This window comes from Lithobates pipiens, unplaced genomic scaffold (genome assembly GCF_037356315.1).
Source record: "Lithobates pipiens isolate NorthernLeopardFrog02 unplaced genomic scaffold, aLitPip1_a1.2 Scaffold_30, whole genome shotgun sequence".
Lineage (NCBI taxonomy): Eukaryota > Metazoa > Chordata > Amphibia > Anura > Ranidae > Lithobates > Lithobates pipiens.
The window spans coordinates 177,304,846-177,322,737 of record NW_027507791.1 but is presented as its reverse complement, the minus strand read 5'-3'; the positions used below and the strand labels follow the sequence as shown (position 1 = coordinate 177,322,737).

The 17,892-nt window shown below is 53.0% G+C and overlaps 31 non-coding genes and 41 pseudogenes across 31 annotated transcripts; all 72 read right to left on the bottom strand.

The window, feature by feature from the left end:
• Positions 1 to 28: 28 nt before the first annotated feature.
• Positions 29 to 147, bottom strand: LOC143954700 (5S ribosomal RNA). Its single transcript, XR_013269664.1, has one exon. It is a non-coding gene; the product is annotated as a 5S ribosomal RNA (ribosomal RNA).
• Positions 148 to 256: 109 nt separating this feature from the next.
• Positions 257 to 375, bottom strand: LOC143954229 (5S ribosomal RNA). The gene has a single exon (XR_013269240.1). It is a non-coding gene; the product is annotated as a 5S ribosomal RNA (ribosomal RNA).
• A 109-nt stretch (positions 376 to 484) lies between these two features.
• LOC143945179 (5S ribosomal RNA) lies at positions 485 to 603 on the bottom strand (annotated as a pseudogene).
• A 109-nt stretch (positions 604 to 712) lies between these two features.
• Positions 713 to 831, bottom strand: LOC143952239 (5S ribosomal RNA). The gene has a single exon (XR_013267435.1). It is a non-coding gene; the product is annotated as a 5S ribosomal RNA (ribosomal RNA).
• Positions 832 to 940: 109 nt separating this feature from the next.
• LOC143946909 (5S ribosomal RNA) lies at positions 941 to 1,060 on the bottom strand (annotated as a pseudogene).
• Positions 1,061 to 1,169: 109 nt separating this feature from the next.
• LOC143944936 (5S ribosomal RNA) lies at positions 1,170 to 1,288 on the bottom strand (annotated as a pseudogene).
• Positions 1,289 to 1,397: 109 nt separating this feature from the next.
• Positions 1,398 to 1,516, bottom strand: LOC143945336 (5S ribosomal RNA; annotated as a pseudogene).
• Positions 1,517 to 1,625: 109 nt separating this feature from the next.
• LOC143944211 (5S ribosomal RNA) lies at positions 1,626 to 1,744 on the bottom strand. The gene has a single exon (XR_013265006.1). It is a non-coding gene; the product is annotated as a 5S ribosomal RNA (ribosomal RNA).
• Positions 1,745 to 1,854: 110 nt separating this feature from the next.
• LOC143951922 (5S ribosomal RNA) lies at positions 1,855 to 1,973 on the bottom strand. Its single transcript, XR_013267149.1, has one exon. It is a non-coding gene; the product is annotated as a 5S ribosomal RNA (ribosomal RNA).
• A 109-nt stretch (positions 1,974 to 2,082) lies between these two features.
• On the bottom strand, positions 2,083 to 2,201 carry LOC143945146 (5S ribosomal RNA; annotated as a pseudogene).
• Positions 2,202 to 2,310: 109 nt separating this feature from the next.
• Positions 2,311 to 2,429, bottom strand: LOC143947267 (5S ribosomal RNA). Its single transcript, XR_013265287.1, has one exon. It is a non-coding gene; the product is annotated as a 5S ribosomal RNA (ribosomal RNA).
• A 109-nt stretch (positions 2,430 to 2,538) lies between these two features.
• Positions 2,539 to 2,647, bottom strand: LOC143948653 (5S ribosomal RNA; annotated as a pseudogene).
• A 109-nt stretch (positions 2,648 to 2,756) lies between these two features.
• Positions 2,757 to 2,875, bottom strand: LOC143954602 (5S ribosomal RNA). Its single transcript, XR_013269578.1, has one exon. It is a non-coding gene; the product is annotated as a 5S ribosomal RNA (ribosomal RNA).
• Positions 2,876 to 2,985: 110 nt separating this feature from the next.
• LOC143944935 (5S ribosomal RNA) lies at positions 2,986 to 3,104 on the bottom strand (annotated as a pseudogene).
• A 109-nt stretch (positions 3,105 to 3,213) lies between these two features.
• Positions 3,214 to 3,332, bottom strand: LOC143954440 (5S ribosomal RNA). Its single transcript, XR_013269432.1, has one exon. It is a non-coding gene; the product is annotated as a 5S ribosomal RNA (ribosomal RNA).
• Positions 3,333 to 3,441: 109 nt separating this feature from the next.
• LOC143953634 (5S ribosomal RNA) lies at positions 3,442 to 3,560 on the bottom strand. Its single transcript, XR_013268698.1, has one exon. It is a non-coding gene; the product is annotated as a 5S ribosomal RNA (ribosomal RNA).
• Positions 3,561 to 3,669: 109 nt separating this feature from the next.
• Positions 3,670 to 3,788, bottom strand: LOC143945306 (5S ribosomal RNA; annotated as a pseudogene).
• Positions 3,789 to 3,897: 109 nt separating this feature from the next.
• On the bottom strand, positions 3,898 to 4,016 carry LOC143950734 (5S ribosomal RNA). Its single transcript, XR_013266073.1, has one exon. It is a non-coding gene; the product is annotated as a 5S ribosomal RNA (ribosomal RNA).
• Positions 4,017 to 4,126: 110 nt separating this feature from the next.
• Positions 4,127 to 4,245, bottom strand: LOC143945223 (5S ribosomal RNA; annotated as a pseudogene).
• Positions 4,246 to 4,354: 109 nt separating this feature from the next.
• LOC143943773 (5S ribosomal RNA) lies at positions 4,355 to 4,473 on the bottom strand (annotated as a pseudogene).
• A 109-nt stretch (positions 4,474 to 4,582) lies between these two features.
• Positions 4,583 to 4,701, bottom strand: LOC143945144 (5S ribosomal RNA; annotated as a pseudogene).
• Positions 4,702 to 4,810: 109 nt separating this feature from the next.
• LOC143947255 (5S ribosomal RNA) lies at positions 4,811 to 4,929 on the bottom strand. The gene has a single exon (XR_013265286.1). It is a non-coding gene; the product is annotated as a 5S ribosomal RNA (ribosomal RNA).
• A 109-nt stretch (positions 4,930 to 5,038) lies between these two features.
• Positions 5,039 to 5,157, bottom strand: LOC143951140 (5S ribosomal RNA). The gene has a single exon (XR_013266440.1). It is a non-coding gene; the product is annotated as a 5S ribosomal RNA (ribosomal RNA).
• A 109-nt stretch (positions 5,158 to 5,266) lies between these two features.
• LOC143946565 (5S ribosomal RNA) lies at positions 5,267 to 5,385 on the bottom strand (annotated as a pseudogene).
• Positions 5,386 to 5,494: 109 nt separating this feature from the next.
• Positions 5,495 to 5,613, bottom strand: LOC143944756 (5S ribosomal RNA; annotated as a pseudogene).
• A 109-nt stretch (positions 5,614 to 5,722) lies between these two features.
• On the bottom strand, positions 5,723 to 5,841 carry LOC143952950 (5S ribosomal RNA). Its single transcript, XR_013268078.1, has one exon. It is a non-coding gene; the product is annotated as a 5S ribosomal RNA (ribosomal RNA).
• Positions 5,842 to 5,950: 109 nt separating this feature from the next.
• LOC143944348 (5S ribosomal RNA) lies at positions 5,951 to 6,069 on the bottom strand (annotated as a pseudogene).
• A 109-nt stretch (positions 6,070 to 6,178) lies between these two features.
• Positions 6,179 to 6,298, bottom strand: LOC143945496 (5S ribosomal RNA; annotated as a pseudogene).
• Positions 6,299 to 6,407: 109 nt separating this feature from the next.
• On the bottom strand, positions 6,408 to 6,516 carry LOC143948137 (5S ribosomal RNA; annotated as a pseudogene).
• Positions 6,517 to 6,625: 109 nt separating this feature from the next.
• On the bottom strand, positions 6,626 to 6,744 carry LOC143953234 (5S ribosomal RNA). Its single transcript, XR_013268335.1, has one exon. It is a non-coding gene; the product is annotated as a 5S ribosomal RNA (ribosomal RNA).
• Positions 6,745 to 6,854: 110 nt separating this feature from the next.
• Positions 6,855 to 6,973, bottom strand: LOC143944934 (5S ribosomal RNA; annotated as a pseudogene).
• Positions 6,974 to 7,082: 109 nt separating this feature from the next.
• LOC143954439 (5S ribosomal RNA) lies at positions 7,083 to 7,201 on the bottom strand. The gene has a single exon (XR_013269431.1). It is a non-coding gene; the product is annotated as a 5S ribosomal RNA (ribosomal RNA).
• A 109-nt stretch (positions 7,202 to 7,310) lies between these two features.
• On the bottom strand, positions 7,311 to 7,419 carry LOC143949079 (5S ribosomal RNA; annotated as a pseudogene).
• Positions 7,420 to 7,528: 109 nt separating this feature from the next.
• LOC143945811 (5S ribosomal RNA) lies at positions 7,529 to 7,647 on the bottom strand (annotated as a pseudogene).
• A 109-nt stretch (positions 7,648 to 7,756) lies between these two features.
• Positions 7,757 to 7,875, bottom strand: LOC143954201 (5S ribosomal RNA). Its single transcript, XR_013269214.1, has one exon. It is a non-coding gene; the product is annotated as a 5S ribosomal RNA (ribosomal RNA).
• Positions 7,876 to 7,984: 109 nt separating this feature from the next.
• On the bottom strand, positions 7,985 to 8,103 carry LOC143953683 (5S ribosomal RNA). Its single transcript, XR_013268742.1, has one exon. It is a non-coding gene; the product is annotated as a 5S ribosomal RNA (ribosomal RNA).
• A 109-nt stretch (positions 8,104 to 8,212) lies between these two features.
• Positions 8,213 to 8,331, bottom strand: LOC143947852 (5S ribosomal RNA; annotated as a pseudogene).
• A 109-nt stretch (positions 8,332 to 8,440) lies between these two features.
• LOC143945639 (5S ribosomal RNA) lies at positions 8,441 to 8,559 on the bottom strand (annotated as a pseudogene).
• A 109-nt stretch (positions 8,560 to 8,668) lies between these two features.
• On the bottom strand, positions 8,669 to 8,787 carry LOC143944077 (5S ribosomal RNA; annotated as a pseudogene).
• A 109-nt stretch (positions 8,788 to 8,896) lies between these two features.
• Positions 8,897 to 9,015, bottom strand: LOC143953681 (5S ribosomal RNA). The gene has a single exon (XR_013268741.1). It is a non-coding gene; the product is annotated as a 5S ribosomal RNA (ribosomal RNA).
• A 109-nt stretch (positions 9,016 to 9,124) lies between these two features.
• Positions 9,125 to 9,243, bottom strand: LOC143947851 (5S ribosomal RNA; annotated as a pseudogene).
• Positions 9,244 to 9,352: 109 nt separating this feature from the next.
• Positions 9,353 to 9,471, bottom strand: LOC143947461 (5S ribosomal RNA; annotated as a pseudogene).
• A 109-nt stretch (positions 9,472 to 9,580) lies between these two features.
• LOC143946313 (5S ribosomal RNA) lies at positions 9,581 to 9,709 on the bottom strand (annotated as a pseudogene).
• A 109-nt stretch (positions 9,710 to 9,818) lies between these two features.
• Positions 9,819 to 9,937, bottom strand: LOC143944089 (5S ribosomal RNA). Its single transcript, XR_013264995.1, has one exon. It is a non-coding gene; the product is annotated as a 5S ribosomal RNA (ribosomal RNA).
• A 109-nt stretch (positions 9,938 to 10,046) lies between these two features.
• On the bottom strand, positions 10,047 to 10,165 carry LOC143951862 (5S ribosomal RNA). The gene has a single exon (XR_013267094.1). It is a non-coding gene; the product is annotated as a 5S ribosomal RNA (ribosomal RNA).
• A 109-nt stretch (positions 10,166 to 10,274) lies between these two features.
• On the bottom strand, positions 10,275 to 10,393 carry LOC143954149 (5S ribosomal RNA). Its single transcript, XR_013269166.1, has one exon. It is a non-coding gene; the product is annotated as a 5S ribosomal RNA (ribosomal RNA).
• Positions 10,394 to 10,503: 110 nt separating this feature from the next.
• On the bottom strand, positions 10,504 to 10,622 carry LOC143951851 (5S ribosomal RNA). Its single transcript, XR_013267084.1, has one exon. It is a non-coding gene; the product is annotated as a 5S ribosomal RNA (ribosomal RNA).
• A 109-nt stretch (positions 10,623 to 10,731) lies between these two features.
• On the bottom strand, positions 10,732 to 10,850 carry LOC143946997 (5S ribosomal RNA; annotated as a pseudogene).
• A 109-nt stretch (positions 10,851 to 10,959) lies between these two features.
• On the bottom strand, positions 10,960 to 11,078 carry LOC143947487 (5S ribosomal RNA; annotated as a pseudogene).
• Positions 11,079 to 11,187: 109 nt separating this feature from the next.
• LOC143943915 (5S ribosomal RNA) lies at positions 11,188 to 11,306 on the bottom strand (annotated as a pseudogene).
• A 109-nt stretch (positions 11,307 to 11,415) lies between these two features.
• On the bottom strand, positions 11,416 to 11,528 carry LOC143949038 (5S ribosomal RNA; annotated as a pseudogene).
• Positions 11,529 to 11,637: 109 nt separating this feature from the next.
• LOC143946914 (5S ribosomal RNA) lies at positions 11,638 to 11,756 on the bottom strand (annotated as a pseudogene).
• A 109-nt stretch (positions 11,757 to 11,865) lies between these two features.
• Positions 11,866 to 11,984, bottom strand: LOC143950383 (5S ribosomal RNA). Its single transcript, XR_013265790.1, has one exon. It is a non-coding gene; the product is annotated as a 5S ribosomal RNA (ribosomal RNA).
• Positions 11,985 to 12,311: 327 nt separating this feature from the next.
• LOC143945291 (5S ribosomal RNA) lies at positions 12,312 to 12,430 on the bottom strand (annotated as a pseudogene).
• Positions 12,431 to 12,539: 109 nt separating this feature from the next.
• Positions 12,540 to 12,658, bottom strand: LOC143944675 (5S ribosomal RNA; annotated as a pseudogene).
• A 109-nt stretch (positions 12,659 to 12,767) lies between these two features.
• On the bottom strand, positions 12,768 to 12,886 carry LOC143944571 (5S ribosomal RNA). Its single transcript, XR_013265039.1, has one exon. It is a non-coding gene; the product is annotated as a 5S ribosomal RNA (ribosomal RNA).
• Positions 12,887 to 12,995: 109 nt separating this feature from the next.
• On the bottom strand, positions 12,996 to 13,114 carry LOC143945534 (5S ribosomal RNA; annotated as a pseudogene).
• Positions 13,115 to 13,223: 109 nt separating this feature from the next.
• On the bottom strand, positions 13,224 to 13,342 carry LOC143944808 (5S ribosomal RNA; annotated as a pseudogene).
• Positions 13,343 to 13,451: 109 nt separating this feature from the next.
• On the bottom strand, positions 13,452 to 13,570 carry LOC143947526 (5S ribosomal RNA). The gene has a single exon (XR_013265312.1). It is a non-coding gene; the product is annotated as a 5S ribosomal RNA (ribosomal RNA).
• A 109-nt stretch (positions 13,571 to 13,679) lies between these two features.
• LOC143949667 (5S ribosomal RNA) lies at positions 13,680 to 13,792 on the bottom strand (annotated as a pseudogene).
• Positions 13,793 to 13,901: 109 nt separating this feature from the next.
• On the bottom strand, positions 13,902 to 14,020 carry LOC143947541 (5S ribosomal RNA; annotated as a pseudogene).
• Positions 14,021 to 14,129: 109 nt separating this feature from the next.
• Positions 14,130 to 14,248, bottom strand: LOC143953340 (5S ribosomal RNA). The gene has a single exon (XR_013268431.1). It is a non-coding gene; the product is annotated as a 5S ribosomal RNA (ribosomal RNA).
• Positions 14,249 to 14,357: 109 nt separating this feature from the next.
• LOC143944158 (5S ribosomal RNA) lies at positions 14,358 to 14,476 on the bottom strand (annotated as a pseudogene).
• Positions 14,477 to 14,585: 109 nt separating this feature from the next.
• LOC143945807 (5S ribosomal RNA) lies at positions 14,586 to 14,704 on the bottom strand (annotated as a pseudogene).
• Positions 14,705 to 14,813: 109 nt separating this feature from the next.
• On the bottom strand, positions 14,814 to 14,932 carry LOC143944865 (5S ribosomal RNA). The gene has a single exon (XR_013265066.1). It is a non-coding gene; the product is annotated as a 5S ribosomal RNA (ribosomal RNA).
• Positions 14,933 to 15,041: 109 nt separating this feature from the next.
• Positions 15,042 to 15,160, bottom strand: LOC143945575 (5S ribosomal RNA). The gene has a single exon (XR_013265131.1). It is a non-coding gene; the product is annotated as a 5S ribosomal RNA (ribosomal RNA).
• A 109-nt stretch (positions 15,161 to 15,269) lies between these two features.
• Positions 15,270 to 15,388, bottom strand: LOC143948688 (5S ribosomal RNA; annotated as a pseudogene).
• A 109-nt stretch (positions 15,389 to 15,497) lies between these two features.
• LOC143943876 (5S ribosomal RNA) lies at positions 15,498 to 15,616 on the bottom strand (annotated as a pseudogene).
• A 109-nt stretch (positions 15,617 to 15,725) lies between these two features.
• LOC143943965 (5S ribosomal RNA) lies at positions 15,726 to 15,844 on the bottom strand. The gene has a single exon (XR_013264983.1). It is a non-coding gene; the product is annotated as a 5S ribosomal RNA (ribosomal RNA).
• Positions 15,845 to 15,953: 109 nt separating this feature from the next.
• Positions 15,954 to 16,072, bottom strand: LOC143951766 (5S ribosomal RNA). The gene has a single exon (XR_013267007.1). It is a non-coding gene; the product is annotated as a 5S ribosomal RNA (ribosomal RNA).
• Positions 16,073 to 16,181: 109 nt separating this feature from the next.
• Positions 16,182 to 16,300, bottom strand: LOC143950676 (5S ribosomal RNA). Its single transcript, XR_013266021.1, has one exon. It is a non-coding gene; the product is annotated as a 5S ribosomal RNA (ribosomal RNA).
• A 109-nt stretch (positions 16,301 to 16,409) lies between these two features.
• On the bottom strand, positions 16,410 to 16,528 carry LOC143947438 (5S ribosomal RNA; annotated as a pseudogene).
• Positions 16,529 to 17,892: the final 1,364 nt, after the last annotated feature.

Here is a 17,892-nt window from a genome sequence, read left to right as displayed (position 1 = left end):
CGCCAAAGCCAACAACATAATGGAAAAAAGCCTACGGCACCTGGTATTCCCAGGCGGTCTCCCATCCAGGTACTAACCAGGCCCGACCCTGCTTGGCATCCGAGATCAGACGAGATTGAGCGCATTCAGGGTGATGTAGCCGTAGGCAATCTTGCACCCTACTTACAACTCTCTTGACAAAAGCCAAGGTGGTCACCTCGGGCAAACGAGAGGAAAAATACAGCAGGTCGCCAAAGCCAACAACATAATGGAAAAAAGCCTACGGCACCTGGTATTCCCAGGCGGTCTCCCATCCAGGTACTAACCAGGCACGACCCTGCTTAGCATCCGAGATCAGACGAGATTGAGCGCATTCAGGGTGATGTAGCCGTAGGCAATCTTGCACCCTACTTACAACTCTCTTGACAAAAGCCAAGGTGGTCACCTCGGGCAAACGAGAGGAAAAATACAGCAGGTCGCCAAAGCCAACAACATAATGGAAAAAAGCTTACGGCACCTGGTATTCCCAGGCGGTCTCCCATCCAGGTACTAACCAGGAACGACCCTGCTTAGCATCCGATATCAGACGAGATCGAGCGCATTCAGGGTGATGTGGCCGTAGGCGATCTTGCACCCTACTTACAAATCTCTTGACAAAAGCCAAGGTGGTCACCTCGGGAAATCAAGAGGAAAAATACAGCAGGTCACCAAAGCCAACAACATAATGGAAAAAAGCCTACGGCACATGGTATTCCCAGGCGGTCTCCCATCCAGGTACTAACCAGGCCCGACCCTGCTTAGCTTCCGAGATCAGACGAGATCGAGCGCAATCAGGGTGATGTGGCCGTAGGTGATCTTGCACCCTACTTACAACTCTCTTGACAAAAGCCAAGGTGGTCACCTCGGGCAATCGAGAGGAAAAATACAGCAGGTCGCCAAAGCCAACAACATAATGGAAAAAAGCCTACGGCACCTGGTATTCCCAGGCGGTCTCCATATCCAGGTACTAACCAGGCCCGACCCTGCTTAGCATGCAAGATCAGATGAGATCGAGCGCATTCAGGGTGATGTGGCCGTAGGCGATCTTGCACCCTACTTACAACTCTCTTGACAAAAGCCAAGGTGGTCACCTCGGGCAATCGAGAGGAAAAATACAGCAGGTCGCCAAAGCCAACAACATAATGGAAAAAAGCTTACGGCACCTGGTATTCCCAGGCGGTCTCCCATCCAGGTACTAACCAGGCCCGACCCTGCTTGGCATCCGAGATCAGACGAGATTGAGCGCATTCAGGGTGATGTAGCCGTAGGCGATCTTGCACCCTACTTACAACTCTCTTGACAAAAGCCAAGGTGGTCACCTCGGGCAAACGAGAGGAAAAATACAGCAGGTCGCCAAAGCCAACAACATAATGGAAAAAAGCTTACGGCACCTGGTATTCCCAGGCAGTCTCCCATCCAGGTACTAACCAGGAACGACCCTGCTTAGCATCCGAGATCAGACGAGATCGAGCGCATTCAGGGTGATGTGGCCATAGGCGATCTTGCACCCTACTTACAACTCTCTTGACAAAAACCAAGGTGGTCACCTCGGGCAATCGAGAGGAAAAATACAGCAGGTCGCCAAAGCCAACAACATAATGGAAAAAAGCCTACGGCACCTGGTATTCCCAGGCGGTCTCCCATCCAGGTACTAACCAGGCCCGACCCTGCTTAGCATCCGAGATCAGATGAGATCGAGCGCATTCAGGGTGATGTGGCCGTAGGCAATCTTTGCACCCTACTTACAACTCTCTTGACAAAAGCCAAGGTGGTCACCTCGGGCAAACGAGAGGAAAAATACAGCAGGTCGCCAAAGCCAACAACATAATGGAAAAAAGCTTACGGCACCTGGTATTCCCAGGCGGTCTCCCATCCAGGTACTAACCAGGCACGACCCTGCTTAGCATCCGAGATCAGACGAGATCGAGCGCATTCAGGGTGATGTGGCCGTAGGCGATCTAGCACCCTACTTACAACTCTCTTGACAAAAACCAAGGTGGTCACCTCGGGCAATCGAGAGGAAAAATACAGCAGGTCGCCAAAGCCAACAACATAATGGAAAAAAGCCTACGGCACCTGGTATTCCCAGGCGATCTCCCATCCAGGTACTAACCAGGCCCGACCCTGCTTGGCATGCGAGATCAGACGAGATTGAGCGCATTCAGGGTGATGTGGCCGTAGGCGATCTTGCACCCTACTTACAACTCTCTTGACAAAAGCCAAGGTGGTCACCTCGGGCAATCGAGAGGAAAAATACAGCAGGTCGCCAAAGCCAACAACATAATGGAAAAAAGCCTACGGCACCTGGTATTCCCAGGCGGTCTCCCATCCAGGTACTAACCAGGCACGACCCTGCTTAGCATCCGAGATCAGACGAGATCGAGCGCATTCAGGGTGATGTGGCCGTAGGCGAGCTTGCACCCTACTTACAACTCTCTTGACAAAAGCCAAGGTGGTCACCTCGGGCAATCGAGAGGAAAAATACAGCAGGTCGCCAAAGCCAACAACATAATGGAAAAAAGCCTACGGCACCTTGTATTCCCAGGCGGTCTCCCATCCAGGTACTAACCAGGCCCGACCCTGCTTAGCATCCGAGATCAAGCGCATTCAGGGTGATGTGGCCGTAGGCGATCTTGCACCCTACTTACAACTCTCTTGACAAAAGCCAAGGTGGTCACCTCGGGCAATCAAGAGGAAAAATACAGCAGGTCGCCAAAGCCAACAACATAATGGAAAAAAGCCTACGGCACCTGGTATTCCCAGGCGGTCTCCCATCCAGGTACTAACCAGGCCCGACCCTGCTTAGCATCCGAGATCAGACGAGATTGAGCGCATCCAGGGTGATGTGGCCGTAGGGAATCTTTGCACCCTACTTACAACTCTCTTGACAAAAGCCAAGGTGGTCACCTCGGGCAATCGAGAGGAAAAATACAGCAGGTCGCCAAAGCCAACAACATAATGGAAAAAAGCTTACGGCACCTGGTATTCCCAGGCGGTCTCCCATCCAGGTACTAACCAGGCCCGACCCTGCTTGGCATCCGAGATCAGACGAGATTGAGCGCATTCAGGGTGATGTAGCCGTAGGCGATCTTGCACCCTACTTACAACTCTCTTGACAAAAGCCAAGGTGGTCACCTCGGGCAAACGAGAGGAAAAATACAGCAGGTCGCCAAAGCCAACAACATAATGGAAAAAAGCTTACGGCACCTGGTATTCCCAGGCGGTCTCCCATCCAGGTACTAACCAGGAACGACCCTGCTTAGCATCCGAGATCAGACGAGATCGAGCGCATTCAGGGTGATGTGGCCGTAGGCGATCTTGCACCCTACTTACAACTCTCTTGACAAAAACCAAGGTGGTCACCTCGGGCAATCGTGAGGAAAAATACAGCAGGTCGCCAAAGCCAACAACATAATGGAAAAAAGCCTACGGCACCTGGAATTCCCAGGCGGTCTCCCATCCAGGTACTAACCAGGCCCGACCCATCTTAGCATCCGAGATCAGACGAGATCGAGCGCATTCAGGGTGATGTGGCCGTAGGCGATCTTGCACCCTACTTACAACTCTCTTGACAAAAGCCAAGGTGGTCACCTCGGGCAATCGAGAGGAAAAATACAGCAGGTCGCCAAAGCCAACAACATAATGGAAAAAATCCTACGGCACACGGTATTCCCAGGCGGTCTCCCATCCAGGTACTAAACAGGCCCGACCCTGCTTAGCATCCGAGATCAGACGAGATCGAGCGCATTCAGGGTGATGTAGCCGTAGGCGATCTGGCACCCTACTCACAACTCTCTTGACAAAAGCCAAGGTGGTCACCTTGGGCAATCGAGAGGAAAAATACAGCAGGTCGCCAAAGCCAACAACATAATGGAAAAATGCCTACGGCACCTGGTATTCCCAGGCGGTCTCCCATCCAGGTACTAACCAGGCCCGACCCTGCTTAGCATCCGAGATCAGACGAGATCAAGCGCATCCAGGGTGATGTGGCCGTAGGCAATCTTTGCACCCTACTTACAACTCTCTTGACAAAAGCCAAGGTGGTCACCTCAGGCAATCGAGAGGAAAAATACAGCAGGTCGCCAAAGCCAACAACATAATGGAAAAAAGCTTACGGCACCTGGTATTCCCAGGCGGTCTCCCATCCAGGTACTAACCAGGCCCGACCCTGCTTGGCATCCGAGATCAGACGAGATTGAGCGCATTCAGGGTGATGTTGCCGTAGGCGATCTTGTGCCCTACTTACAACTCTCTTGACAAAAGCCAAGGTGGTCACCTCGGGCAAACGAGAGGAAAAATACAGCAGGTCACCAAAGCCAACAACATAATGGAAAAAAGCTTACGGCACCTGGTATTCCCAGGCGGTCTCCCATCCAGGTACTAACCAGGCACGACCCTGCTTAGCATCCGACATCAGACGAGATCGAGCGCATTCAGGGTGATGTGGCCGTAGGCGATCTAGCACCCTACTTACAACTCTCTTGACAAAAACCAAGGTGGTCACCTCGGGCAATCGAGAGGAAAAATACAGCAGGTCGCCAAAGCCAACAACATAATGGAAAAAAGCCTACGGCACCTGGTATTCCCAGGCGATCTCCCATCCAGGTACTAACCAGGCCCGACCCTGCTTGGCATGCGAGATCAGACGAGATTGAGCGCATTCAGGGTGATGTGGCCGTAGGCGATCTTGCACCCTACTTACAACTCTCTTGACAAAAGCCAAGGTGGTCACCTCGGGCAATCGAGAGGAAAAATACAGCAGGTCGCCAAAGCCAACAACATAATGGAAAAAAGCCTACGGCACCTGGTATTCCCAGGCGGTCTCCCATCCAGGTACTAACCAGGCACGACCCTGCTTAGCATCCGAGATCAGACGAGATCGAGCGCATTCAGGGTGATGTGGCCGTAGGCGAGCTTGCACCCTACTTACAACTCTCTTGACAAAAGCCAAGGTGGTCACCTCGGGCAATAAAGAGGAAAAATACAGCAGGTCGCCAAAGCCAACAACATAATGGAAAAAAGCCTACGGCACCTGGTATTCCCAGGCGGTCTCCCATCCAGGTATTAACCAGGCCCGACCCTGCTTAGCATCCGAGATCAGACGAGATCGAGCGCATTCAGGGTGATGTGGCCGTAGGCGATCTTGCACCCTACTTACAACTCTCTTGACAAAAGCCAAGGTGGTCACCTCGGGCAATCGAGAGGAAAAATACAGCAGGTCGCCAAAGCCAACAACATAATGGAAAAAAGCCTACGGCACCTGGTATTCCCAGGCGGTCTCCCATCCAGGTACTAACCAGGCCCGACCCTGCTTAGAATCCGAGATCAGACAAGATCGAGCGCATTCAGGGTGATGTGGCCATAGTTGATCTTGCACCCTACTTACAACTCTCTTGACAAAAGCCAAGGTGGTCACCTCGGGCAATCGAGAGGAAAAATACAGCAGGTCGCCAAAGCCAACAACATAATGGAAAAAAGCCTATGGCACCTGTTAGTCCCAGGCGGTCTCCCATCCAGGTACTAACCAGGCCCGACCCTGCTTAGCATCCGAGATCAGACGAGATCGAGCGCATTCAGGGTGATGTGGCCGTAGGCGATCTTGCACCCTACTTACAACTCTCTTGACAAAAGCCAAGGTGGTCACCTCGGGCAATCGAGAGGAAAAATACAGCAGGTCGCCAAAGCCAACAACATAATGGAAAAAAGCCTACGGCACCTGGTATTCCCAGGCGGTCTCCCATCCAGGTACTAACCAGGCACGACCCTGCTTAGCATCCGAGATCAGACGAGATCCAGCGCATTCAGGGTGATGTGGCCGTAGGCAATCTTGCACCCTACTTACAAATCTCTTGACAAAAGCCAAGGTGGTCACCTCGGGCAATCAAGAGGAAAAATACAGCAGGTCACCAAAGCCAACAACATAATGGAAAAAAGCCTACGGCACATGGTATTCCCAGGCGGTCTCCCATCCAGGTACTAACCAGGCCTGACCCTGCTTAGCTTCCGAGATCAGACGAGATCGAGCGCAATCAGGGTGATGTGGCCATAGGTGATCTTGCACCCTACTTAAAACTCTCTTGACAAAAGCCAAGGTGGTCACCTCGGGCAATCGAGAGGAAAAATACAGCAGGTCGCCAAAGCCAACAACATAATGGAAAAAAGCCTACGGCACCTGGTATTCCCAGGCGGTCTCCATATCCAGGTACTAACCAGGCCCGACCCTGCTTAGCATGCGAGATCAGATGAGATCGAGCGCATTCAGGGTGATGTGGCCGTAGGCGATCTTGCACCCTACTTACAACTCTCTTGACAAAAGCCAAGGTGGTCACCTCGGGCAATCGAGAGGAAAAATACAGCAGGTCGCCAAAGCCAACAACATAATGGAAAAAAACCTACGGCACCTGGTATTCCCAGGCGGTCTCCCATCCAGGTACTAACCAGGCCCGACCCTGCTTAGCATCAGAGATCAAGCGCATTCAGGGTGATGTGGCCGTAGGCGATCTTGCACCCTACTTACAACTTTCTTGACAAAAGCCAAGGTGGTCACCTCGGGCAATCAAGAGGAAAAATACAGCAGGTCGCCAAAGCCAACAACATAATGGAAAAAAGCCTACGGCACCTGGTATTCCCAGGCGGTCTCCCATCCAGGTACTAACCAGGCCCGACCCTGCTTAGCATCCGAGATCAGACGAGATTGAGCGCATCCAGAGTGATGTGGCCGTAGGCAATCTTTGCACCCTACTTACAACTCTCTTGACAAAAGCCAAGGTGGTCACCTCGGGCAATCGAGAGGAAAAATACAGCAGGTCGCCAAAGCCAACAACATAATGGAAAAAAGCTTACGGCACCTGGTATTCCCAGGCGGTCTCCCATCCAGGTACTAACCAGGCCCGACCCTGCTTGGCATCCGAGATCAGACGAGATTGAGCGCATTCAGGGTGATGTAGCCGTAGGCGATCTTGCACCCTACTTACAACTCTCTTGACAAAAGCCAAGGTGGTCACCTCGGGCAAACGAGAGGAAAAATACAGCAGGTCGCCAAAGCCAACAACATAATGGAAAAAAGCTTACGGCACCTGGTATTCCCAGGCGGTCTCCCATCCAGGTACTAACCAGGAACGACCCTGCTTAGCATCCGAGATCAGACGAGATCGAGCGCATTCAGGGTGATGTGGCCGTAGGCGATCTTGCACCCTACTTACAACTCTCTTGACAAAAGCCAAGGTGGTCACCTCGGGCAATCGAGAGGAAAAATACAGCAGGTCGCCAAAGCCAACAACATAATGGAAAAAAGCCTACGGCACCTGGTATTCCCAGGCGGTCTCCCATCCAGGTACTAACCAGGCACGACCCTGCTTATCATCCGAGAACGAGCACATTCAGGGTGATGTGGCCGTAGGCGATCTTGCATCCTACTTACAACTCTCTTGAAAAAAGCCAAGGTGGTCACCTCGGGCAATCGAGAGGAAAAATACAGCAGGTCGCCAAAGCCAACAACATAATGGAAAAAAGCCTACGGCACTTGGTATTCCCAGGCGGTCTCCCATCCAGGTACTAACCAGGCCGGACTCTGCTTAGCATCCGAGATCAGACGAGATCGAGCGCATTCAGGGTGATGTGGCCGTAGGCATGCTTGTGCCCTACTTACAACTCTCTTGACAAAAGCCAAGGTGGTCACCTCGGGCAATCGAGAGGAAAAATATAGCAGGTCGCCAAAGCCAACAACATAATGGAAAAAAGCCTACGGCACCTGGTATTCCCAGGCGGTCTCCCATCCAGGTACTAATCAGGCCCGACTCTGCTTAGCATCCGAGATCAGATGAGATCGAGCGCATTCAGGGTGATGTGGCCGGAGGCGATCTTGCACCCTACTTACAACTCTCTTGACAAAAGCCAAGGTGGTCACCTCGGGCAATCGAGAGGAAAAATACAGCAGGTCGCCAAAGCCAACAACATAATGGAAAAAAGCCTACGGCACCTGGTATTCCCAGGCGGTCTCCCATCCAGGTACTAACCAGGCCCGACCCTGCTTAGCATTCGAGATCAGACGAGATCGAGCGCATTCAGGGTGATGTGGCTGTACGCGATCTTGCACCCTACTTACAACTCTCTTGACAAAAGCCAAGGTGGTCACCTCGGGCAATCGAGAGGAAAAATACAGCAGGTCGCCAAAGCCAACAACATAAGGGAAAAAAGCCTATGGCACCTGATATTCCCAGGCGGTTTCCCATCCAGGTACTAACCAGGCCCGACCCTGCTTAGTATTGGAGATCAGACAAGATCGAGCGCATTCAGGGTGATGTGGCCGTAGGCGATCTTGTTCCCTACTTACAACTCTCTTGACAAAAGCCAAGTTGGTCACCTCGGGCAATCGAGAGGAAAAATACAGCAGGTCGCCAAAGCCAACAACATAATGGAAAAAAACCTACGGCACATGGTATTCCCAGGCGGTCTCCCATCCAGGTACTAACCAGGCCTGACCCTGCTTAGCATCTGAGATCAGACGAGATCGAGCGCATTCAGGGTGATGTGGCCGTAGGTGATCTTGCACCCTACTTACAACTCTCTTGACAAAAGCCAAAGTGGTCACCTCGGGCAATCGAGAGGAAAAATATAGCAGGTCGCCAAAGCCAACAACATAATGGAAAAAAGCCTACGGCACCTGGTATTCCCAGGTGGTCTCCCATGCAGGTACTAATCAGGCCCGACTCTGCTTAGCATCCGAGATCAGATGAGATCGAGCGCATTCAGGGTGATGTGGCCGGAGGCGATCTTGCACCCTACTTACAACTCTCTTGACAAAAGCCAAGGTGGTCACCTCGGGCAATCGAGAGGAAAAATACAGCAGGTCGCCAAAGCCAACAACATAATGGAAAAAAGCCTACGGCACCTGGTATTCCCAGGCGGTCTCCCATCCAGGTACTAACCAGGCCCGACCCTGCTTAGCATTCGAGATCAGACGAGATCGAGCGCATTCAGGGTGATGTGGCTGTACGCGATCTTGCACCCTACTTACAACTCTCTTGACAAAAGCCAAGGTGGTCACCTCGGGCAATCGAGTGGAAAAATACAGCAGGTCGCCAAAGCCAACAACATAATGGAAAAAAGCCTATGGCACCTGATATTCCCAGGCGGTTTCCCATCCAGGTACTAACCAGGCCCGACCCTGCTTAGTATTGGAGATCAGACAAGATCGAGCGCATTCAGGGTGATGTGGCCGTAGGCGATCTTGTTCCCTACTTACAACTCTCTTGACAAAAGCCAAGTTGGTCACCTCGGGCAATCGAGAGGAAAAATACAGCAGGTCGCCAAAGCCAACAACATAATGGAAAAAAACCTACGGCACATGGTATTCCGAGGCGGTCTCCCATCCAGGTACTAACCAGGCCTGACCCTGCTTAGCATCTGAGATCAGACGAGATCGAGCGCATTCAGGGTGATGTGGCCGTAGGCGATCTTGTTCTCTACTTTCAACTCTCTTGACAAAAGCCAAAGTGGTCACCTCGGGCAATCGAGAGGAAAAATACAGCAGGTCGCCAAAGCCAACAACATAATGGAAAAAAGCCTACAGCACCTGGTATTCCCAGGCGGTCTCCCATCCAGGTACTAACCAGGCCCGACCCTGCTTAGCATCCGAGATCAGACGAGATCAGACGAGATCGAGCGCATTCAGGGTGATGTGGCCGAAGGTAATCTTGCACCCTACTTACAACTCTCTTGACAAAATCCAAGGTGGTGACCTCGGGCAATCGAGAGGAAAAATACAGCAGGTCGCCAAAGCCAACAACATAATGGAAAAAAGCCTACGGCACCTGGTATTCCCAGGCGGTCTCCCATCCAGGTACTAACCAGGCCCGACCCTGCTTAGCATCCGAGATCAGATGAGATCGAGCGCATTCAGGGTGATGTGGCCGTAGGCAATCTTGCTACCTACTTACAACTCTCTTGACAAAAGCCAAGGTGGTCACCTCGGGCAATCGAGAGGAAAAATACAGCAGGTCGCCAAAGCCAACAACATAATGGAAAAAAGCCTACGGCACCTGGTATTCCCAGGCGGTCTCCCATCCAGGTACTAACCAGGCCCGACCCTGCTTAGCATTCGAGATCAGATGAGATTGAGCGCATTCAGGGTGATGTGGCCGCAGGCGATCTTGCACCCTACTTACAACTCTCTTGACAAAAGCCAAGGTGGTCACCTCGGGCAATAGAGAGGAAAAATACAGCAGGTCGCCAAAGCCAACAACATAATGGAAAAAAGCCTACGGCACCTGGTATTCCCAGGCGGTCTCCCATCCATGTACTAATCAGGCCCGACCCTGCTTAGCATCCGAGATCAGACGAGATCGAGCGCATTCAGGGTGATGTGGCTGTAGGCGATCTTGTACCCTACTTACAACTCTCTTGACAAAAGCCAAGGTGGTCACCTCGGGCAATCGAGAGGAAAAATACAGCAGGTCGCCAAAGCCAACAACATAATGGAAAAAAAGCCTACGGCACCTGGTATTCCCAGGCGGTCTCCCATCCAGGTACTAACCAGGCCCGACCCTGCTTAGCATCCGAGATCAGACGAGATCGAGCGCATTCAGGGTGATGTGGGCGTAGGCGATCTTGCACTCTACTTACAACTCTCTTGACAAAAGCCAAGGTGGTCACCTCGGGCAATCGAGAGGAAAAATACAGCAGGTCGCCAAAGCCAACAACATAATGGAAAAAAGCCTACGGCACCTGGTATTCCCAGGCGGTCTCCCATCCAGGCACTAACCAGGCCCGACCCTGCTTAGCATACGAGATCAGACAAAATCGAGCGCATTCAGGGTGATGTGGCTGTAGGCGATTTTGCACCCTACTTACAACTCTCTTGACAAAAGCCAAGGTGGTCACCTCGGGCAATCGAGAGGAAAAATACAGGAGGTCGCCAAAGCCAGCAACATAATGGAAAAAAGCTTACGGCACCTGATATTCCCAGGCGGTCTCCCATCCAGGCACTAACCAGGCCCGACCCTGCTTAGCATCCGAGATCAGACGAAATCGAGCGCATTAAGGGTGATGTGGCTGTAGGCGACCTTGCGGCCTACTTACAACTCTCTTGACAAAAGCCAAGGTGGTCACCTCGGGCAATCGAGAGGAAAAATACAGGAAGTCGCCAAAGCCAACAACATAATGGAAAAAAGCCTACGGCACCTGATATTCCCAGGCGGTCTCCCATCCAGGTACTAACCAGGCCCGTCCCTGCTTAGCACCCGAGATCAGACGAGACCGAGCGCATTCAGGGTGATGTGGCCGTAAGCGATCTTGCACCCTACTTACAACTCTCTTGACAAAAGCCAAGGTGGTCACCTCGGGCAATCGAGAGGAAAAATACAGCAGGTCGCCAAAGCCAACAACATAATGGAAAAAAGCCTACGGCACCAGGTATTCCCAGGCGGTCTCCCATCCAGGTACTAACCGACCCTGCTTAGCATCCGAGATCAGACGAGATCGAGCGCATTCAGGGTGATGTGGCCGTAGGCGATCTCACACCCTACTTACAGCTCTCTTGACAAAAGCCAAGGTGGTCACCTCGGGCAATCGAGAGGAAAAATACAGCAGGTCGCCAAAGCCAACAACATAATGAAAAAAAGCCTACGGCACCTGGTAATCCCAGGCTGTCTCCCATCCAGGTACTAACCAGGCCCGACCCTGCTTAGCATCCAAGATCAGACGAGATCGAGCGCATTCAGAGTGATGTGGCCGTAGGCGATCTTGCACCCTACTTACAACTCTCTTGACAAAAGCCAAGGTGGTCACCTCGGGCAATCGAGAGGAAAAATACAGCAGGTCACCAAAGCCAACAACATAATGGAAAAAAGCCTACGGCACCTGGTATTCCCAGGTGGTCTCCCATCCAGGTACTAACCAGGCCCGACCCTGCTTAGCATCCGAGGTCAGACGAGATCGAGCGCATTCAGGGTGATGTGGCCGCAGGCGATCTTGCACCCTACTTACAACTCTCTTGACAAAAGCCAAGGTGGTCACCTCGGGCAATCGAGAGGAAAAATACAGCAGGTCGCCAAAGCAAACAACATAATGGAAAAAAGCCTACGGCACCAGGTAGTCTCCCATCCAGGTACTAACCAGGCCCGACCCTGCTTAGCATCCGAGATCAGACGAGATCGAGCGCATTCAGGGTCATGTGGCCATAGGCGATCTTGCACCCTACGTACAACTCTCTTGACAAAAGCCAAGGTGGTCACCTCGGGCAATTGAGAGGAAAAATACAGGGGGTCGCCAAAGCCAAAAACATAATGGAAAAAAGCCTACGGCACCTGGTATTCCCAGGCTGTCTCCTATCCAGGTACTAACCAGGCCCGACCATGCTTAGCATCCGAGATCAGACGAGATCGAGCGTATTCAGGGTGATGTGGCCGTTGGCGATCTTGCTTCCTACTTACAACTCTCTTTACAAAAGCCAAGGTGGTTACCTCGGGCAATCGAGAGGAAAAATACAGCAGGTCGCCAAAGCCAACAACATAATTGAAAAAAGCCTACGGCACCTGGTATTACCAGGCGGTCTCCCATCCAGGTACTAACCAGGCCCGACCCTGCTTAGTATCCAAGATCAGACGAGATTGAGCGCATTCAGGGTGATGTGGCCGTAGGCGATCTTGCACCCTACTTACAACTCTCCTGACAAAAGCCAAGGTGGTCACCTCGGGCAATCGAGAGGAAAAATACAGCAGATCGCCAAAGCCAACAACATAATGGAAAAAAGCCTACGGCACCTGGTATTCCCAGGCGGTCTCCCATCCAGGTACTAACCAGGCCCGACCCTGCTTAGCATCCGAGATCAGATGAGATCGAGCGCATTAAGGGTGATGTGGCCGTAGGCGATCTTGCACCCTACTTACAACTCTCTTGACAAAAGCCAAGGTGGTCACCTCGGGCAATCGAGAGGAAAAATACAGCAGGTCGCCAAAGCCAACAAGATAATGGAAAAAAGCCTACGGCACCTGGTATTCCCAGGCTTTCTCCCATCCAGGTACTAACCAGGCCCGACCCTGCTTAGCATCCGAGATCAGATGAAATCGAGCGCATTCAGGGTGATGTGGCCGTAGGCGATCTTGCACCCTACTTACAACTCTCTTGACAAAAGCCAAGGTGGTCACCTCGGGCAATCAAGAGGAAAAATACAGCAGGTCGCCAAAGCCAACAACATAATGGAAAAAAGCCTACGGCACCTGGTAATCCCAGGTGGTCTCCCATCCAGGTACTAACCAGGCCCGACCCTGCTTAGCATCCGAGATCAGACGAAATCGAGCGCATTCAGGGTGATGTGGCTGTAGGCGACTTTGCGGCCTACTTACAACTCTCTTGACAAAAGCCAAGGTGGTCACCTCGGGCAATCGAGAGGAAAAATACAGGAGGTCGCCAAAGCCAACAACATAATGGAAAAAAGCCTACGGCACCTGATATTCCCAGGCGGTCTCCCATCCAGGTACTAACCAGGCCCGACCCTGCTTAGCATCCGAGATCAGACGAGATCGAGCGCATTCAGGGTGATGTGGCCGTAGGCGATCTTGCACCCTACTTACAACTCTCTTGACAAAAGCCAAGGTGGTCACCTCGGGCAATCGAGAGGAAAAATACAGCAGGTCGCCAAAGCCAACAACATAATGGAAAAAAGCCTACGGCACCAGGTATTCCCAGGCGGTCTCCCATCCAGGTACTAACCGACCCTGCTTAGCATCCGAGATCAGACGAGATCGAGCACATTCAGGGTGATGTGGCCATAGGCGATCTCACACCCTACTTACAACTCTCTTGACAAAAGACAAGGTGGTCACCTCGGGCAATCGAGAGGAAAAATACAGCAGGTCGCCAAAGCCAACAACATAATGGAAAAAAGCCTACGGCACCTGGTAGTCCCAGGTGGTCTCCCATCCAGGTACTAACCAGGCCCGACTCTGCTTAGCATCTGAGATCAGACGAGAGCGAGCGCATTCAGGGTGATGTGGCCGTAGGCGATCTTGCACCCTACTTACAACTCTCTTGACAAAAGCCAAGGTGGTCACCTCGGGCAATCGAGAGGAAAAATACAGCAGGTCGCCAAAGCCAACAACATAATGGAAAAAAGCCTACGGCACCTGGTATTCCCAGGCGGTCTCCCATCCAGGTACTAACCAGGCCCGACCCTGCTTAGCATCCGAGATCAGACGAGAGCGAGCGCATTCAAGGTGATGTGGCCGTAGGCGATCTTGCACCCTACTTACAACTCTCTTGACAAAAGCCAAGGTGGTCACCTCGGGCAATCGAGAGGAAAAATACAGCAGGTCGCCAAAGCCAACAACATAATGGAAAAAAGCCTACGGCACCTGATATTCCCAGGCGGTCTCCCATGCAGGTACTAACCAGGCCCGACCCTGCTTAGCATCCGAGATCAGACGAGATTGCGCGCATTCAGGGTGATGTGGCCGTAGGCGATCTTGCACCCTACTTACAACTCTCTTGACAAAAGCCAAGGTGGTCACCTCGGGCAATTGAGAGGAAAAATACAGCAGGTCGCCAAAGCCAACAACATAATGGAAAAAAGCCTACGGCACCTGGTATTCCCAGGCGGTCTCCCATCCAGGTACTAACCAGGCCCGACCCTGCTTAGCATCCGAGATCAGACGAGATAAAGTGCATTCAGGGTGATGTGGCTGTAGGTGATCTTGCACCCTACTTACAACTCTCTTGACAAAAGCCAAGGTGGTCACCTCGGGCAATCGAGAGGAAAAATACAGCAGGTCGCCAAAGCCAACAACATAATGGAAAAAAGCCTACGGCACCTGGTATTCCCAGGCGGTCTCCCATCCGGGTACTAACCAGGCCCGACCCTGCTTAGCATCCGAGATCAGACGAGATCGAGCGCATTCAGGGTGATGTGGCCGTAGGCGATCTTGCACCCTACTTACAACTTTCTTGACAAAAGCCAAGGTGGTCACCTCGGGCAATCGAGAGGAAAAATACAGCAGGTCGCCAAAGCCAACAACATAATGGAAAAATGCCTACGGCACCTGGTATTCCCAGGCGGTCTCCCATCCAGGTACTATCCAGGCCCGACCCTGCTTAGCATCCGAGATCAGACGAGATCGAGCGCATTCAGGGTGATGTGGCCGTAGGCAATCTTGCACCCTACTTACAACTCTCTTGACAAAAGCCAAGGTGGTCACCTCGGGCAATAGAGACGAAAAATACAGAAGGTCGCCAAAGCCAACAACATAATGGAAAAAAGCCTACGGCACCTGGAATTCCCAGGCGGTCTCCCATCCAGGTAATAACCAGGCCTGACCCTGCTTAGCATCTGAGATCAGACGATATCGAGCGCTTTCATGGTGATGTGGCCGTAGACGATCTTGCACCCTACTTACAACTCTCTTGACAAAAGCCAAGGTGGTCACCTCGGGCAATCGAGAGGAAAAATACAGCAGGTCGCCAAAGCCAACAACATAATGGAAAAAAGCCTATGGCACCTGGTATTCCCAGGCGGTCTCCCATTCAGGTACTAACCAGGCCCGACCCTGCTTAGCATCCGGGATCAGACGAGATCGAGCGCATTCAGGGTGATGTGGCCGTAGGCGATCTTGCACCCTACTTACAACTCTCTTGACAAAAGCCAAGGTGGTCACCTAGGGCAATCAAGAGGAAAAATACAGCAGGTCGCCAAAGCCAACAACATAATGGAAAAAAGCCTACGGCACCTGGTATTCCCAGGCGGTCTCCCATCCAGGTACTAACCAGGCCCGACCCTGCTTAGCATCCGAGATCAGATGAGATCGAGCGCATTCAGGGTGATGTGGCCGTAGGCGATCTTGCTTCCTACTTACAACTCTCTTAACAAAAGCCAAGGTGGTCACCTCAGGCAATCGAGAGGAAAAATACAGCAGGTCGCCAAAGCCAACAACATAATGGAAAAAAGCCTACGGCACCTGGTATTCCCAGGCGGTCTCCAATCCAGGTACTAACCAGGCCCGACCCTGCTTAGCATCCGAGATCAGATGAGATCGAGCGCATTCAGGGTGATGTGGCCGTAGGCGATCTTGCTCCCTACTTACAACTCTCTTGACAAAAGCCAAGGTGGTCACCTCGGGAAATCTAGAGGAAAAATACAGCAGGTCGCCAAAGCCAACAACATAATGGAAAAAAGCCTACGGCACCCGGTATTCCCAGGCGGTCTCCCATCCAGGTACTAACCAGGCCCGACCCTGCTTAGCATCCGAGATCAGACGAGATCGAGTGCATTCAGGGTGATGTGGCCGTAGGCGATCTTCCATCCTACTTACAACTCTCTTGACAAAAGCCAAGGTGGTCACCTCGGGCAATGGAGAGGAAAAATACAGCAGGTCGCCAAAGCCAACAACATAATGGAAAAAAGCCTACGGCACCTGGTATTCCCAGGCGGTCTCCCATCCAGGTAATAACCAGGCCTGACCCTGCTTAGCATTCGAGATCAGACGAGATCTAGCGCATTCAGTGTGACGTGGCCGTAGGCGATCTTGCATCCTACTTACAACTCTCTTGACAAAAGCCAAGGTGGTCACCTCGGGCAATCGAGAGGAAAAATACAGCAGGTCGCCAAAGCCAACAATATAATGGAAAAAAGCCTACGGCACCTGGTATTCCCAGGCGGCAGTGGCGGAACTACCGCCATAGCGACCCACGCGGGCGCTATGGGGCCCGCAGCCGAGTTGGGGCCTGGGGAGTGGTGTTAGCGGGCGGGTGCTGGCCGCTCCGGGTGACACCCGCCAGAGGGGTGACACACTGGGGTAGCGGCAGCCGCCCGCATCACTAACACTGCTCTCCGCTGTACCTCGTGCCGGGACAGGGACACAGCAGCACGGACCTCAGCCGCCTCCCCCTCCTCTCTGTTTACATCCACAGAGGAGGAGGAGCCTACGCTCGAGGGACACACACTGCACTGTGTATCAGCGCTGTTCTGAGGTATGTAGGGGGGGTCTGCACTACTGAGGGGTCTGCATTGAGTGGGGGTCTGCTGCACTGAGGGGGGTCTACACTACTGGGGGGGTCTGCACTATTGAGGGGGGGTCTGCTGCACTGAGGGGGGTCTGCACTACGGGGGGGGGGGTCTGCTGCACTGAGGGGGGTCTGCACTACTAAGGGGGGTCCTGCACTGGGGGGATCTCCAGCACTGAGGGGGGGTCCTGCACTGAGGGGGGTCTGCACTACTAGGGGTTCTGCACTACTGAGGGGGGTCTGCTGCACTGAGGGGGGTCTGCACTACTGAGGGGGGACCTGCATTGAGAGGGGTCTGCACTACTGAGGGGGGTCTGCACTATTGAGGGGGGGTCTGCTGCACTGAGGGGGTCTACACTACTGAGGGGGGTCTGCTGCACTGAGGGGGGTCTGCACTACTGAGGGGGGTCTGCACTACTGAGGGGGGGTCTGCTGCACTGAGGGGGTCTACACTACTGAGGGGGGTCTGCTGCACTGAGGGGGGTCTGCACTACTGAGGGGGGGTATGCTGCACTGAGGGGGGTCTGCACTACTGAGGGGGGGTCTGCACTACTAGGGGGTCTGCACTACTGAGGGGGGGTCTGCTGCACGGAGCGGGGTCTACACTACTGAGGGGGGTCTGCTGCACTGGGGGAGTCTGCACTACTGAGGGGGGTCTACACTACTGAGGGGGGTCTACACTACTGAGGGGGGTCTGCACTACTGAGGGGGGTCCTGCACTACTGAGGGGGGTCCTGCACTACTGAGGGGGGTCTGCACTACTGAGGGGGGTCTGCACTACTAGGGGGGTCTGCACTACTGAGGGGGGACCTGCATTGAGAGGGGTCTGCACTACTGAGGGGGGTCTGCACTATTGAGGGGGGGTCTGCTGCACTGAGGGGG